At 37.3% G+C, this 18,109-nt stretch overlaps 1 long non-coding RNA gene and 1 pseudogene across 1 annotated transcript; both read left to right on the forward strand.

Moving 5' to 3' along the window:
• The first annotated feature begins 389 nt into the window (after positions 1-389).
• On the forward strand, positions 390-1,059 carry LOC132168475 (uncharacterized). The gene is made up of 2 exons (XR_009438875.1): positions 390-646; positions 865-1,059. It is a non-coding gene; the product is annotated as an uncharacterized LOC132168475 (long non-coding RNA).
• Positions 1,060-11,073: 10,014 nt separating this feature from the next.
• Positions 11,074-18,109, forward strand: part of LOC132168479 (exonuclease 1-like) — a 9,301-nt pseudogene continuing 2,265 nt past the window's right edge.

Genomic DNA, 18,109 nt, shown 5'->3' on the forward strand with positions numbered 1-18,109 from the left:
TGGTTGTTTGTGAGTGGTTGATCTGTCTTACCAGGGACGGAGCCAGGAAATTTTATGGGAGGGGGCCAACCAAAATTTTTTTTTTTTCGGTTCTTTAGAATTTTTTTATTAAAAAAAATTATTTTGGGTGTTTTTTATGAACTAAAGACTATCATAAGGGCCAAAAAAAGTGAGCATTTAAAAGTAAGGGCAAAAAAATGGACATTTGAAAGTAAGGACCAAAAATAAAAAACCTTAATGGGTATGGCCCAAAAAAATTACGAATAGGGCAAAAAAATTTTACTGGATATGGCCAAAAAATCTAAAAATAGGGCCCATTTTTTTTTTTTTTTTTTTTGGAGGAGGCCAAATGACTAAACTTAAAACATTACTTTACTTTTTTTCTTTTTTATTTTTTTATTTTAACTTATAAAAATTTTTTCTTCCTTATTTGGGGGGGACCATGGCCTACCCCGGTCCCCCCCTCCCTCCGTCTTTGTGTCTTACCCTCAGGATTGACCCCCCAATAGCATTAGAGTTCTGCACCTAATGGCTAATAACAAGCTTCACTGCTATGATCGAGCTGGTGGTTAGGCTAATCCCAAGTGGATTTTCTCAGCTTCACGGACATGGTGATTTCAGAATTACTCTAATGGATGTTTTGAATGTGAGCATGCACATTGGCACCATGTCACATGTCATGTACTGCATGATACATTTTAACCATGCATTTCTTTTTTCTTCCAAGTAATAATGAAGTCTCATTGACATAGAGTTTACATATATATAAGATGGAATATGATACTAGTTTTCATGTCTTTTAACTATATATATCTTGTGAAAATTGTGAGCATGGGTGTTAACTGGCTTGTTATTTGTTGCCAGGAATCTAGGCGTGTGACCCAGACAACATGTTCAAACTACATGGGAATGCTGGAGGAAAGCCATCAAGTGCTTGCTAATTTATCACCTATTCAACATTGCCATATGACCTGCTGCAGCCTTTCCTGTATATATCCACTGTTGTTTGTAAACTAGTGCCCCCATGTTTTTTCTTTTATTTTCAGATTTATCGCTCATTGTCTATTGAAGTAAGTAGGGTAAGTATGATAAGACTAGAAAAAAGAAACAAGTAGGGTAGGGATAAAATGTAATGAAGCTACAATAATCCATTTTCATGTCACTTGAATTCTAACATTTAACACACACAGATATATATATATATATATATATATATATATATATATATATATATATATATATATAAGACAACTATGTTTGAATGTTTTGAAATGTGTGTGAGAGAAACGTAAGAGATTACTTTAGGAATTTAAAAAGTTACTTTTTAGTTGAATAGCTTGACTTGACTTTAAACTGAGTGAGTGGGTTTCTAAAAAGAAAAAGACAAAAACCAAAATGCCTTCACCAACAAGCTGAGCATTATAGGAAAATAAAAAGGCTAATATGGTAAAATTAGTTTCAGAAACCAGACCAAAATTGAAACTAAAATTAGCATTTTCAATCGTTAAACAAAAGCCTAGACTGTTTTTCAAACAAAAAATAGGCATCATTTTGAAAGTTCTTGACATGCAAGATGATGGAATATTTCACATCCAATCTAAATTAGAGGTGGAAAACAAATTCTCAAAATTGCCAAACACCAATTTACTTATGGTTTCATGTGACTATCAATGCAAATCCTCATTTTTACTTGTTTCAAACATAGTCTATAGTATCAAGGTAAAAAATTTTCATCTCCCATTTTAATCACATCTTCAATGTTCTAAGGTCGTGAAACTTAATCATGAGGATGCACTATTCAATTTGCAATAATTCTAGTTCTATAATTTTATGCAGAAATCTCTAATATGATATTGACACAATGTGTATCCCAACATTAAAAAAAGAATTACTTAAACCCTGTTTGGTATTACGTTAGAGACGGTAAAAAACATTTTCAGAACTTAGAAAGTTATGTCAAACAAAAAGCTGTCATTTTTTATGAAAAACAAAATTTTAAAAAATTATTTAACTTTTATACTCTAAAAATGGCCAGAATGCAATTATGAAAAAAAGCTTAAAATTGAAGTGTTTAAAAAAAATAAAAATAAAAAAAGAAAGAAAAAGAAGAAGCTCTTTTTAACTATAAAAATAAAAACTCTACTTCCTAACTCAATATACATGCTCTTAGCAATGGAACTCTTCACTCTATGTTAGACTTGCGTCCAAGAGTTGAGCAAATTGCAAAACTCTCTCTTTTTTCCTCATTTCTTTTGCCAAATGTATATATATAAAAAAAAAACAAAAACCAAAAAATCAATTATTATTTCTAAAAAGATTTAAAGGTAAGTATCATTATGTTTGCAATTTTTCACTCCCTATGTTTTCCAAGTGAAAAGTATTAATTAATTCCATCACTCCCTATGGTTGCCTAAGTGAAAAGTATTAATTAATCTCATCACATATAATTGTGAGATCCCAAGTCTTTTAGATGGAAACTAATTTCATTTTAGTTTTTTATTTGGTCATGAGGAAATATCATATAAAACTTTCTGGTCATAGAAAGTCAACAAGAAAATATAGTATTTATTGTACTACATATAATACATTAAGAGCTTGTCTTGCAAAATCGAAGTGAAGCGTTTGCTCCTTAGAATTCTTACAAACAGATATATCATATTGCACTTGACTTTTTGTAAGTAAATGGGGCGTTACATGGGAGGGAAAAAATATTGAGTTGCTTAATTCACCTTTAAGCTGTACACTTTTAAATCTTTCATTTTCCTGTTGCATCTTCAAAGGATTTGCTTTCCCCTAATGACAAACAAGAAGATAGCATATATGAGCTACTAAGAAAACATAGTACCAAAGATATCCAAATGTTACATCATGATAAAAATCTAAACTTACATGGTCAAAAAGTGTCTTCTTTTGTGCTTTCAAAATAGTTTCTGCAAACTGATTTTTCATTATTGCTGCACGGAGAGCCTTCTTTGGTGACTGTTGTACATCTAGACATCCTTGGGGAGCAACAACATATGTGGCAACAATTGTGTGCTGAGAATTAAGGCATGAGTTTTCATCGTCCAAACCACTTGTAACCCCTACACATCATCACCAACAACAAGCCAATAATTAGATCATGAAGAAATACTATAAAATATGACATATTTATGGTAAAATAGAAACAATTACTCACCATCAGAATTTAGATCCAAATTGTTCATTTGGGTTACTGACAAGTGTTTTGTCAAGCATGCTTGTTTGGATGCAGGTTGGTTGAAAACCCAACCAGCTGAATGAGTCCTTTGTTGTTTTAAAGCGGTGGAGCACTCTGAAGCCAAACTATGATCAATCATTTGCTTCTTCACTCTTTGATATTTCATCAAGTCGGGAGCCGCACGCTTATGAGACCTAAGCATAGAGGATTTTTCTTTGAAATTTGAAAAAAACCAATAGAAGAAAATACTTGTATATTTACTTGATGATAATCGAATTACATGAACATGTATTTATACAGAAATTTTGGTTTACATAGCCGTTGAGAATTGATGTTGTGATATTCTATACAAGGAAATCATTCACGTAGATGGGATGTTAACGTTGTGGATTTATTTTCTCATTTAATTTATGACCGTTGCTGATATTTCCTTCTTCAACACTCCCCCTCAAGTTGGAGTGGATATTCATAACACCCAACTTGTCAAGTAGGTGATTGAATGGTTTTGAACCCAAAGCCTTAGTAAATAGATCAGCGGGTTGTTGAGTGGTAGGTATGTGAAAAGTCTGAATTATGCCATCCTGCAACTTTTCCCGAATGAGGTGACAATCAATTTCTATATGTTTTGTTCTTTCATGAAAGACGGGATTCGAGGCGATGTGGATGGCCGCCTTGTTGTCGCAATACAATTTTGCTTGTTGTGGATGTGGGATATAGAGGTCTGCCAACAATTGTTTTAACCAGGTAATTTCACAGCAGGTTGAAGCCATAGCTCTGTATTCTGCCTCAGCTGAAGAACGGGATACTGTTGTCTGCTTCTTTGTTTTCCAAGATATTGGTGAGCTTCCAAGAAGTATACAATATCCAGTGACTGAACGTCGAGTGTCTCTACATCGTGCCCAATCTGCATCACAGAATGCATGCAATTGAATGTTGCTTGTGGCCGATAAGAGAATTCCTTGTCCTGGAGACTGCTTGATGTAGCGTAATACTCTATGTGCTGCATCTAAATGAGATGTTCGTGGCTTGTCCATAAACTGACTCAACACCTGCACTGCATATGCCAAATCTGGTCTAGTAATCGTTAAATAAATCAACTTACCAACTAGTCGACGATATGACGAGGGATTCGCAATGAGGTCTCCATCATGTTTACTGAGTGCCAGATTTTGCTCCATGGGAAAAGTGCTGGGTTTAGCACCGAGGAAGCCTGTGTCTTCAAGTATTTCAAGAGCATACTTTCTTTGTGATAGAAAGATGCCTTTCTTTGAACGAGCCACTTCGATACCCAAAAAATACTTTAGGTTGCCCAAATCTTTGAGTTTGAAATGGTCCCCAAATGTTTCTTAAGCTTCTGAATCTGCTCCAAGTTATTGCCTGCCAATATAATATCATCTACATATACGAGAATAGCTGTGAAGTTACCTTCGTGGGATCGGACGAATAGTGAGTAGTCGGCCTTGGATTGTTTATATCCTGCATTAATGAGAGTGGAAGAGAGTTTTGCATACCATTGTCTTGACGCTTGTTTAAGCCCATACAAAGATTTATTGAGTTTGCAAACTCTAGTCTCCCCCTTTCGTCCGAAACCAGGAGGAAGGTGCATGTAGACTTCTTCGTGAAGGTCACCATGAAGGAAGGCATTGTTTACATCAAGTTGATGCAAGTGCCATCCGCATGAGGCAGCAAGTGCAAGGAGAGAGCGAACAGTTACCATCTTAGCGACAGGAGCAAAGGTCTCTGTATAATCAAGGCCTGCCTGTTGGTTGTAACCCTTAGCCACTAAGCGAGCTTTATACCGTTCCACTGAACCATCTGGGTGATATTTGATTTTGTAAACCCATTTGCAGCCAATGGGTTTCTTTCCGAGTGGAAGAGGAGTTAGAGTCCATGTCTGAGTCGACTCAAGAGCATCCACCTCAGCACGCATAGCATCACGCCATTTGGAATCTTGCATGGCCTGCAAAAAGGACTTTGGCTCTTGTGCAAGGGAAATAGCAGTGGTAAAGGCACGATGGTGGTTAGAGAGACATGTGTAAGATAAAAAGGCATCAAGGGAGTAAGGGTTACCTGACGAACGCACCAACGCTGATTCAGACGATTGAGTAGGACGAGACGGCAAAGCCTGTGCAAGATGAAAATCACGTAAGTATGCAGGTGGCTGGGTCGACCGAGTGGATCGCCGAGTGACCGGACAAGGAGAAGCGGAAGTCTGGATGGTGGAAGGGGCAACTTGAGCTTCAACAACAGGTGACAAAGGGTTTGTGACATTATCAGGAATGTCAAAAGGGATAGGTAAGACCTGTAGAGATTGCTCAGTGGGAGTTTTGGCAAAAGGAAAATGATCTTCATGAAAAATGACATCACGAGATATGAAAGTTTTGTGATGATCAAGATCATATAGACGGTATCCTTTCTGACCATAAGGATAACCGAGGAAGACACATCGTATGGCACGAGGGTCAAATTTTGATGGATTTTGTGAATGAGTGGAAGCAAAGCATAAACAACCGAAAACTCGCAAGTGATTGTATTGAGGTTTCGAGTTGTGTAACTTCTCATATGGAGATTTTCCAGATAGGAGGGGGGTAGGCGTTCTATTGATCAAATAGGTAGCAGTAAGGATAGCATCTCCCCAGAAACGTGTGGGTAAGTGGGCTTGAAAGAGTAAGGCTCGGGACATGTTGAGAAGATGACGATGCTTGCGTTCAACAACTCCATTCTGTTGGGGAGTAGAGACACAACTAGTCTGATGGATGATTCCTTTGCTAGAATAAAAGGATGGAATAATAAATTCAGGGCCATTGTCACTACGAATAGTTTTGATGGTAGTCGAGAATTGGTTCTCGACAAGGTTAATGAGGATTGGAGAAGAGAACGAGCCTCAGATTTATGTTGCATCAAATATACCCATGTACATCGGGTGTAGTCATCAACAATGGTCAGAAAATAATGTGCCCCATTAATTGAAGATGTGCGGTAACCACCCCAAATGTCAACATGTATTAATGCAAAAGGTGCAATAGAAGAAATATGACTAGTTGGAAACGGTATACGTGTTTGCTTTGCTAGAGGACAAATAAAACATTGTTCTGAATTTGAACTACAAATTTCAGATACATTATTGGAAAGATATGAAAAAACTTTATTGGAGAGGTGACCTAATCGGCGATGCCAAAGCTGTGAGGTTGACTTTGCCACCTGACACCGTGAGGGTCTCGTGTTAGTGAAGTGATACAGGCCATCCCGCTCAGTGCCCAGACCAATCATCTTCATCGAGCGAAGGTCCTGGATGAGACAAAAATCAGAAGAAAAAAATAATGAGACAATGCAATGTCCGACATAGTGTACGTACAGAGATTAGGTTAAAATTAAAAGTAGGAACACAAAGGACATTATGAAGAATGAGTGATGGGGAGAAAGTCACAGATCCAATGTGAGTTACGGAAGCATATGAGCCATCAGGTAATTGGACAGTACGACCATGGATAGGATATGACTGGGTCAAGGCAGTGGGAGAACAGACCATATGATCAGTAGCACCACTATCAAGAATCCATAATGAATTATCAGATAAAACAGAAGACATACCTGAGAGAGATGGTTCGGTACTACCTGCTTGGTGGGCCATGGACTGTTGTGGAGTGACATTATTCAAAATTGCAAGGAGCTGTTGGCATTGATCAGGTGTAAAAGGAAAACTGCTGGTAGTGGAAACTTGATGAGCACGGGGCTTAAGGCTAGAGCCTGAGCCTGAGTCAATCTTGCGACGAGTAGGAGGGAATCCGTTAAGTTGGTAGCACCGCTCAGTAGTGTGGCCATCACGACCGCAATAAGTGCATTTCGGTCTTTCCTTCTTCTGAAAAATAGATCGATTGTCCCTTCGTGGTGGTAGATTGCCTTTTGCAGCCAGGGCAATGCCCTCAATGGTGGGTGGGATGGTAATGCTACGTTGGCGTTCCTCTTGAAGGACCAAGGCATATGCACGACTTACTGAAGGCAATGGTTCTATCAAGAGGATATGTCCCCGAACAGCTGCATATGACTCATTGAGACCCATGAGAAATTTGATAGTACACTGACATTGCTGTAGTTTGAGACCTTCCTTTAGTGCGCCACAGGTGCAAGGGGAGGTGGGCTGAAGTGCTGATAGTTCATCCCATAACCCTTTGAGTTTTGTGAAGTATGTGGCAATAGGCATAGTGCCTTGAACGAGGGTGCTGATATCTTGCTCGAGTTGAAACATGCGAGGACCATTCACTTGAGAAAATCGCTCTTTAAGATCCGACCAAATGTCGCTTGCAAGGTTGCAATAAATAACACTAGTGCAAATGTCATTAGAAATGGAATTTAATAACCAAGATTTTACCATATTGTTGCAACGGCTCCATTGTGGAAAATCGTCGGAGGAGGCTACTGGTGGAGAGATGGTCCCGTCAATGAATCCGAGCTTGTTCTTGGCGCTGAGAGCCATAATGATTGCCCGGTTCCAAGTTTGATAATTGTCTCCATTAAGAGACTGAGATGCTAGTACCACACCAGGGTGATCGGAATGGTGGAGGTATAAATGATGATTGGGATCTTTGCAAGGATGTATAGACACTGTAGAGGATGTGGGAGTTGTAGTTTCAACCATGATTGTTTTTTTTTTTTTTTTTTTTTTGGTGGTGTGACACTAAACTACTTGTAGCTTAGGGTGATGTGTGACCAGCCTAAACTACATGTAGTATAACAGGGAGGCAAATTGGATTGTGGGCTTCTATAGATAATAAGTGGGCTTGGAAAAAAAAAACAAAATAAGAAGCTACTGGTTTTGGGCTTAGTAAGTAAGTGGATAAATGGTTCTACTTATGAGATAGGTCTGATCCAACCAAAAAAAATACTTAAAAAAAGAAGGAAAAGAAAAGAGATAAAGCAAGAAATACCTAAAAGCTGAAAAGGGGATCTCCTTCCTCTTTGGTGCTGTTACAGAACGCACAAAGGAGTACAGAACGTGCTCAAGCAGAGATGAAATCTGGGTGAATCTGAATGGGCAAACCGGAGCAGGCCAAAAAAAAATTATATGGAAGAAAAATTCTGCTTGTGGGTTGGTGGCTACGGTGTGGGTGTGCGACGGGAGTGGGAGGACCGGCTGCCGCAACACCAATAAGCACGGGTTGAGTGCGGGTTGGAGCGGGGAGGACCTCTGAGCAAGGATCGGAATGGGAAAATCCTTGGGGCGTGGATTGGTGACCTCTGACCAAACAACCACCACTGGGTCGCTCTCGTGATGTTGAAAAATGGTGGCCTCTGACCAACGAGGACCACTGACGACCCGAATGTTTTCTGACCGGCGAAAAAGAGTGAGACTAGCCCCCAAAGTAATCGGGCAAGGTATTTCTGAGATACTGCAACAGAGAGAGAAACTAAGTGCAGCAGGTAAGAAAAAAATGAGACTCTGTTTTTCACTTACAGAAACAGAGTTTTTGCATTCTCTGATACCATGAAAAAAACCAATGGAAGAAAATACTTGTATATTTACTTGATGATAATCGAATTACATGAACATGTATTTATACAGAAATTTTGGTTTACATAGCCGTTGAGAATTGATGTTGTGATCTTCTATACAAGGAAATCATTCACGTAGATGGGATGTTAACGTTGTGGATTTATTTTCTCATTTAATTTATGACCGTTGCTGATATTTCCTTCTTCAACAAAATTCACACCCAACTTCTTTTCGCCATCAGACTCACTAGGCATAGCATTGTGCGATAGCCCACATGATTGCATACCATGAGTGGCTTCTAGTCGTTCCGAGGAGAGTTTGACCAAGACTTTCTTCAATGCCAAGGATTCACTTGTACCCATAATGAGAAACTGCAAGAATTAAACTAGGCTGGTTTTCAGGTGTTGGGCAAGGCAACAACCCTTGCAAAAGATTTTTCAGCAAATAAGCAACACAATAAATTATTTGTTGTGGGATTGCAAATCCTAAATGAACCCAACTTGAACCCAACACCACCGGTCCTACAGTTCTTGTGGGATTGCAAATCCTAAGTTTTCATCTTGATGAGGTATGCCTCTGCTTCTTCCAACAATTTTTCCAATCTCTCAGATCTCGCACATCAGTAAAAGCCAAAAAAAAGAAAAAGAAAAAAAAAAGAAGCTCATGGTCCTAGCAGCCGAAATGATCATAAGAAAGCTCCAAACGACACAAGACACTATAATTTAAAATTTTGCCTCCGATTTCTTTTCCAGGGAGAGACCGAGAGGGATCGTTTCTCTCAACCCCTAACCGTAACCCTAATTCAAGCCCCCGTTCGTCCCCGTCGATTATTATTTAAAAAAATGCGAGAAAAATTAAAAAACAAATAATAATAATAATAAAAAAAACAATAAATGAGGGTTAGGGCATGAGCTTACCTCTGTATTTCGATGGCCGTGTGTCAGAGACAAAGGAATGCAAAAAAAAAAAATGGAGATTCACAGTCACGCAGTGATCGGAATCGGCGATCGGTTGTGAGAGAGCGAGTAGGAGAGAACTGAGAAAGTCGGTGCTGTGCTGTTAAGACTCGAGAGTTTGAAGTCGTATAGGAAGGCTTTTATCCACGCGTCAGGCAGTGATTGGGTAATGATGTATTGGGGCCCCGTACGTAGCTTTGGTCTGAAACACCCAGTTAAAATGACTAAAAGGCGCGCGAAAGAGCTGGGAACGTGGGAACCAAGGCATGTGGAACGACGTGTAGTTTTAAGAGCATTCCAATCTACTCTCCAGGAGGAATATTTATTAATAACAGAAAAATAGTCGTTTAACATTTTTTTTTTTAATTTCAAAATAATATCTATAATTCTCATTAAAAAAATGTAGTGTACAAATAGATCCTTAATAAAACTTAACTATATTTTTGTTACTTTTAATTAAAACTCATAAATAGGTCAATAGTTTTAAAATTATAGAGTATATATTGATGTAAGTTAGATCAAAATATGGAGTTTATTGAATTCTTCCAATTTATGGCCTACCATACAATCTGTTATATAAATGAACAAATGCATATTTTTGCTATGTATATATCAATAGTATGATTTGGACCCTACTGCATGTGACGGGTACTTTTTATAATTGATCAGGATTCTTGCACTTAGAATGCCTAAATTGCTAGCAATTTGAACCCTAAAAGTATAGGGGATCTTTGTTCTTTTACAAATTTATATCTAAAAAGCTCCCGACATGAAAAATTGTAGAATCCCTAATAGGAGAGGGGCTTTCTAACTGAAAAAACTTGTTCGGACAATAAGCCCATGCTTGGCCAAGGAGAAGATAAAAATTAGTTATAAACCAGTCTAATAAATTGTCAAATGTCCATTAACATGTGAGCAATTCAAACCCTAAAGCATAGGGGATCCTTGTTTTGTTACAAATTTTTATCTAAAGAGATGAGGACATGAAAAATTGTAGAATCCCTAATAGAGGATCTTTCTACCTGAACAACTTGTTTGGATAATAGGCGCATGCTCGGCCGAGGAGGGGACAAAATTTAGTTACAAACCAGTCTAATAAATTGTCAAGTGTTCATCAACATGTGAGAAGCACTTTTTTTTTTTTTTTAAAAAAATAATGCTATTAAAAAAATATGAAAAACACATGTTATTAAAAATATGTATATACTTTTCACATATTAAGGGATACTTAATAATTTATTAGACTTATTTATAACAATTATAGTTTGTAGCTAATTTCTGTCCATAACGAAGCCATATCATACTTGGTGCCAAACATGCCCTATCTGGGACCCACAACAATTGTACAGACAAAAACTTTCCCGCCATTTGGGGGCACAATCACTCACATTGTTTCGCTTCATAAAATCCTCTCTCCCTCTCTCTCTCTCTCTCTCTCTCTCTCTCTGTCTCTGTAAATGCTCTAGTCTATAATCCAAGATTAGGGGCAGTTTGGTAGCAGCTAAATAAAGCATTTGGTCCCCAGCTCAAACCTCGTACAGGTTGAGGAGCAACATGGGGATTCAGGGGCTGTTGCCGCTGCTGAAATCGATCATGGTGCCAATCCACATCAAGGAATTGAACGGCTGTTGTGTTGCGGTCGACACCTACTCTTGGCTCCACAAGGGTGCCTTGTCTTGCAGCAGAGAGCTCTGCAAAGGCCTACCCACCACCAGGTGTGTTTAAATATATACTTAGATTTCTTTATTTAGTGTAACGTGTCAATGGTTTTGTCAAATTTTTGGATATGGGTTTTTCTTGGTAAGTGCTCAAGTAATGAAAAACGTCTCTTTTGCGTAATGTAGTCGAAGATTCGATGATTTTATTGAATTGGAGTGATTGTCTTCTTGTCTTGGGCATTTGATGCATTTGCAAATGCCCCAAACCTAAAATCAACTCTCGCACAAATCTCTCTGCTCTTCTATGGGTTTGGATTATCTGCCAAGAGGGCTTGAGGGGAAGAAATGGAAAATGGGTTCTGTTGAAAAAGATACTTTTGTTAAATTTTTTATGTATTTCTTTGGTTGAGTTGCGGAGAGGGTTCATCCTTTATTGCCCTGAAACGCACTCTCTGGTGATTTTCACTAAAACAGTACTATGGTAAGCAACCTTGCATCACCTTTTATCCTCTTTGGGAATGGGGGGAATGTTTATCTCAACCAGTTTTGCACTTAACTCAGTTAAGCCAACCACTTGCAATAGGTTACATATGAACCTCGAAAAACTTATTTTCGACAGTTTCATTTAAAGGAGATAAAATATCAGTGTTATCATCAACCAAGAGAAATTATCTATAATGTGTCTGGCAAGTCATTTTATAAATCAACAAATGATAGAAGTCAGTGTTTCACTCATATTTGCGATATCAAATGTATGTAATTCTTATGCATTTTGTATCTGATCTTTCAGGCACATTGAATATTGCATGCATAGAGTGAACCTGCTACGACATTGTGGTGTTAAACCTATCCTTGTATTCGATGGAGGTCTTTTGCCAATGAAGGGTGAACAAGAGAACAAGCGTGCCAGGTATGTTAGATATCTTTTGAAGTTTCACCCCCACTGGCACTGGTAGTGTGCCCCTTGTTGGTCTTCGCCTAACTAGATGGCTGTTAGTAGTGGACAATGCAACAAAGCCTTATTCTAACTTGTTGGAATTGGCTTCATTAGTTCTTCAGCTCTGTTTAGATTGCTGAGTATCCAACTGTTGTTGAAATATTATTTTTACTGTTGTATCAAGTTCTCCACTCAAATTAAAATTTGTTTGTATAGTTGAACGTGACTGATTTATGATACTCTTCCTAACCTAAATAAGACAGACAGAGTTCAGATTGGTATTTGTTGTTTTAACATTTGGTTGTTTGGGTATGTGTTAAGTACTAGAAATGGTTGATGAGTTGGACAATATGTAGTCACCAACTTGAGCTCTAGCTGTTCTGCCCTCATTATCACTTTCTTGCATGGGGTTGAAACACTTAATTAAGCCATTTCATTATGAAAAAGCTTGCTCTACCTGTAATACCTCCCACCTCCTCTAATGAAAAAGTTCCATTGTTTTAGATGTCTCCTTGATTTGCCTCCAAAATACACAATATGGAGCTTCTCTGCTGTTTGACACCTCTTGTGTTGTTTCTTTTCTGCTCTCTGTACTGAGATCCAATGGGTTTGGACATAGATTATTTGACTGCGAAAGGGGTTATATTTACGTTTTGATTACTGAAATTTGAGTAGTCATTAAAGCCTTCAGCTAAAGAATTTTTGTCTACCTGCACATGCAGGACGAGGAAGGAAAATCTTGCACGTGCTATTGAGCACGAGTCCGGAGGAAATTCTTCTGCAGCATATGAGTGCTACCAGAAAGCTGTTGATATTTCACCTCTGATTGCACGTGAACTAATCCAGGTAGGATAAAGGCTTTTTTGAGGCACAAGAGTAGACTAATTCTCCAAAAGGATCAGATCATGAAATAGATTTATATTTCTAGATGCTTCTTCATAATGTTATCTTCTTTCCTATTGACATTATTTCATATGGAAGGTGTTAAAACAGGAGAATGTGTCGTATGTTGTGGCTCCTTATGAGGCAGATGCCCAAATGACCTTCTTGGCAATCAGCAAACAAGTTGAAGCAGTTATCACTGAGGATTCAGATCTTATACCATTCGGTTGTCCCAGAGTGAGTTAAATAGAAGTCGATTAGTTTAATTTCCTATCTCATTACAATTTTTGCTATGATCCATAGAAAAATCTTATTCTATTCCTACTGTTTTATGCTCATTATTTTAACAATTTGTTTGAGACGCTTAAACTTCTTTGTTGAAACCAGATTATCTATAAAATGGACAAGTTTGGGCAAGGTGTTCAGTTTCAATATTCCATGCTCCAACAGAACAAGGATCTCAGTTTTGCAGGTTTCAGTAAGCAGATGCTTCTTGAGATGTGTATTTTGAGTGGATGTGACTACTTGCAGTCATTGCCAGGAATGGGCCTGAAAAGGGCTCATGCATTAATTAAAAAGTTCAAAAGTTACGACAAGGTGAATTTCATTGTCATTGCACTTGATAACTGCATATGTTTAACTAGATAGACCAGGAGTATATGCATGCAAGCACACATAAACAAAAGATAACAGAAAAAATGGAGAGATACCAAGAAATGCTTTTGGTTGTGAGCAGAAAGAAGTTTTTTGGTTTCAACTGGCTTGCAGATTTGTTTTCGTCAGAAGTCGTTAAATTCAATTTGTGAATTATTAATCTTTTTGATGCATTCCAAATGTTGATTGGTTCGATATAGGTGATTAAGCACTTGAGGTACAGCACTGTTTCTGTTCCTCCATTATATGAAGAATCATTCAAGAAAGCAATATTGACTTTCCAGCATCAACGAGTTTATGATCCTATCAATGAAGAACTTGTACATTTGTCCGACATATCTGATAATGTTGGAGATGATTTGGACTTCCTAGGCCCATATCCTTATTTACAACTCTGCTTTTTTGTCTAATTCTCTGCACATTTTTGCTCTAATAGTTGAAATGCTAGAAATCATTCCTTGACATGGGATACATTGATATCACAACATACAGCGAAAGGCATAGCAGAAGGTGATCTTGATCCATTTACCAAAATGCAGTTTCAGGTACATCCTGTCTCTCTCTCTCTCTCTCTCTCTCTCATTTTCAAGGGCAGTTGCTTTGGGATTCTTTGTACAATTAATTAGGTGACCTTCTTTCACTTGTGCTCCAATTAGCCTATGTTGGAAAGAGAGAAGAAGAAAAGCATAAATGGAAATTTACTCAGAATAGAAAAAGGAAGATTTTAAGGGGCAGTTTCTTAAGAACCATATTAACTAAGGGAGAGTTTGTTAAAAATCATATTTAACTAAGTACTTATACATGTGCATTCATAAACACAAACACATTATGTCTTTAATTAATCTAAATCCATACTGTTACTACAAACTTTATGACCGGGCTTAATCTTATATCCTGGTCTATATAATCCAATATTTGTGAATCAATTAGAAAGTGCAAGTCTTGTATCTTGTGTATGATAGTTAATCTTCTTTTCAGTCTGTCGATATCCCTTGTTTGACTATAATCTCTGTTTTATCCATCTGCATGACTTCATGACTTTTCTTTTTCTTTTTTTCATACTTCAATATTTTAGGTTGATGTTTCTCAAGCACTGAGGTGTCACCAAACTCTTTTTTATTCTCTGTGGGTATTAGAATGCTGTTATATATCCACTTAACTCTCATCTCTCAGCACATTAGTTAGTTTTATCTTAATTACAATTGAGAAATGTTTGTTGAACAAGTTCTGAAAATGAACTATTCAGTGCTGGACGTGTAGTTTATAAATGATATTAATATGGCAAAGCAGAATAGTGAGAACTTTCAACTTTCTTTTGATACCTATATGGTCTATTTACGGCATTAGAGAAGAAAATATTACTTTTGACTTGGGGAATTGAACTAATTAATTTTGTTACACTGCTTAAAGTTTGCTCCTCACTACTTGTGATTGTGCTCGACTTGTCAATCTTTTGACAAACAGGGAGAGAATGTTAGTGCTGACACGGTGCTTAACAAAACATCCCAAAGTAAACAATTTAATCCTGATAGTGTGAAGAAAAAGCTAGATTTGCCGGTTCAGAAGAATCTCTTGACTAAGTATTTCTGTATCCTTTGAAACCCTTTTTTCTTGGCTTTGATCATATCATTCTTTCTTTTCTTTTTGGTTTTGTTTATTGTAAGTTACATATCACATTTTAAAAATTAAGTACAGGAGTTTCTATGTGTATCCTGCCATATGTTTTCTGGTTCATGTATTAGAACCAAAAAATGCTAGGAGCTTGTCTTGTGATGCGGGATCACTTCCTGTAGAGATCTGGCCTTTATCTACCATTTTTCTTGGAACCACATTGGACAAACTTTCTATTTTCCTTTGCACGTAAGCTGCTGGTCTGTATTTGGACAAATTATAGGTAATTTTTGCAGTCTTAAATTCATCCAACAAAGTTCTCAAATAATGGTTTTAAGGACTAAACAGGTATCAGAATGTGATCTATGGCAGAAATATATTAGGGAGGTTAGAGTGTAAAACCTAAGTAATGGTTTATAAGTTTATGGCCCCACTGAGCACCAAAGGTTTCCTTACATTTTTGTTCTAGTAATTCAATTTTCCTTAACGTCTAAAGGCTTTGCATCCCTTGAAGCAAAGAGAAAATTCAGGGCCCCACAAACATCACCTAATCATGCAATTCCGGAGGATAACTCTCCTCTTGTTTCCAAGGAACACATCACACGTTGGAGGCTGCTGCATGTAAAATGAACTGCTTGCCAGCATCCCTGCTTGACCTCGAAAACATGGCCATTGTTTCTCCTGCTGACAACCCTGTGAGTGATATGAACGGGAGTGGTGACAAACTTCAGTTGAATATCACGTGATAGTTGATTGTTAAAATCTTCTTAGACTGAACTTTGATATAATAAGTTAATTTCTTTTTCCTTCCTTACGTAGAAGATGGTTTCACCACTGAAATTCCAGAATTTTCAGAATCTCCAACCTATGGTAAGGTTACGGTTTCCCTTAAGATCTATATATTCAATGACGAGTTTACATGGTACTCACTTGCTTGAATATTGATTCATGTAAAAGATTTGGTGTCTGAGACAAGAAATCCAAAACAAACTCTACAGCAACCCAGGTATTCAATTCATAACCCTTGTACAACATTGCATAAGAAGCATGAATGTAAGAATGTTCCGGATGCAGTTGAGGGCGAAACAAAGACAGGTACAAGAAAGGTCGTCATAAGAAGTTCTTACTTTCAGCGTAAGTCTGAAAACCAGAAGTACCCAAACAATATACAAGAGAAGGTCAAGGCTGATGATGTCGTTGATACATATGAGAATAACATACCTGAGGATGCTTTTTTCAGAAATAATGATATTAAGGACAAAGTCATGAAACGGAAGACCTCGTCAAATGACTGTTCTCAAAAAGTGGGTGCTCTCACTTTATTCTTTTAGTTATGTTGTGATGGCACCTTGAATAATCTTTGTACTCTTTATTATTTAAACTGCTTCAGGAAAATGTGCAACCCAAGCAAAGGCGTACAGATGCACCTCTTCTCGATAATGGTATGTATCAATGTCAAGAGCTATTAATGAACTCTATCTGAGAAGTAAACTTTATTTATTGCTTTAATTTTATACTTTTCATTGAGCTATGACTCTGTGAATTCTTTGTTTTCAAGTCTGTGCTTTACTAAATTAGACTTATGTGATTAACGTATTTAAGCATAGATGTGATTGTTTGATCTTATGCTTGTTGTCTTGCTATATGAAGCTTTCTTTCTCGTTTAATAAGTTCTTATTTTATTTTCAGTTGTCATTCATTTTTATGGTGGTACATTTGAAACCTGTTATTGTCCCAGAGTACATCTATAAATGCTGAAAACATCTATTTAGTTTAGTTAAAAGCTATATCTTTTAGTGAAGTCCAGCTTTAGGTTAATGGACTGTCAGCTATATGTAGTAATCCCTCGAACTCGGTTCATGACAATATGTGAGAATTATGGGACTTCTGTTTAAAGGAATCATTATATGGCATAATGTTACGTTGCTTGCTTGCAAATGTGTTCGTCTAATGTGGCACATTCCTCTTATCAGATGAGCACCACTGATATATGCAATCCTCTTATCTTTGCACATAAGATAAAAGGAATCCTTCAAGACTCATCAGCTTCTAGAACGATTCCTTTTTTCATGATAGCATAAGATAAGAGGAATGTACATATAATTACGGTATTAACGTCATTGATGTTGAAGAATAGAAGCTCCCTTTATGTTGATTGATCAATGAATGCACATGAATTTCTTAAATGATGCCTGTAGTCAGGGTTGTGGCAGTGATCCATCAAAGAAAGCTTAAAATGGTACAACAAATGCAAGGTGGCTGGATTGATATGGTCCGTCCAATCACCGACATTGTGCAGGCCAGGGAAAGAACCATCTAATAGGAAGTTCGTTGCATTTGAGTTTGGGCTGGGAGTTAATACACTGATCAACTAGCATCTAAGATATTGAACATCTGCTATGATGAAGGTAGAAATGATAATAGAGAAACTTGTAATAAAAAGAGATTATGGGTGTTTTAAAAAATACCAAATAAAAGAAAGACAAAAAATAGATAGGGTTGCTTCAAACATTTTTTCCATTTTTTATTTTATTTTATTTTTAAAAAATAAATAAGGCAAAAGTTGGACTTTTGTTGGGCAAAAAAGTTGGGTCCCTATCATTCCTCTATTGCAATAATGCTTCCCAATACAAGTACAGTGTCAGCCATGATCAACCTCCATATGCCAGAATCCCGGGGGGGCATTTTGTGGTTGCAGATATAAAAATTAATTGATTATTG

This window comes from Corylus avellana, chromosome ca2 (genome assembly GCF_901000735.1).
Source record: "Corylus avellana chromosome ca2, CavTom2PMs-1.0".
NCBI classification, from domain to species: domain Eukaryota; kingdom Viridiplantae; phylum Streptophyta; class Magnoliopsida; order Fagales; family Betulaceae; genus Corylus; species Corylus avellana.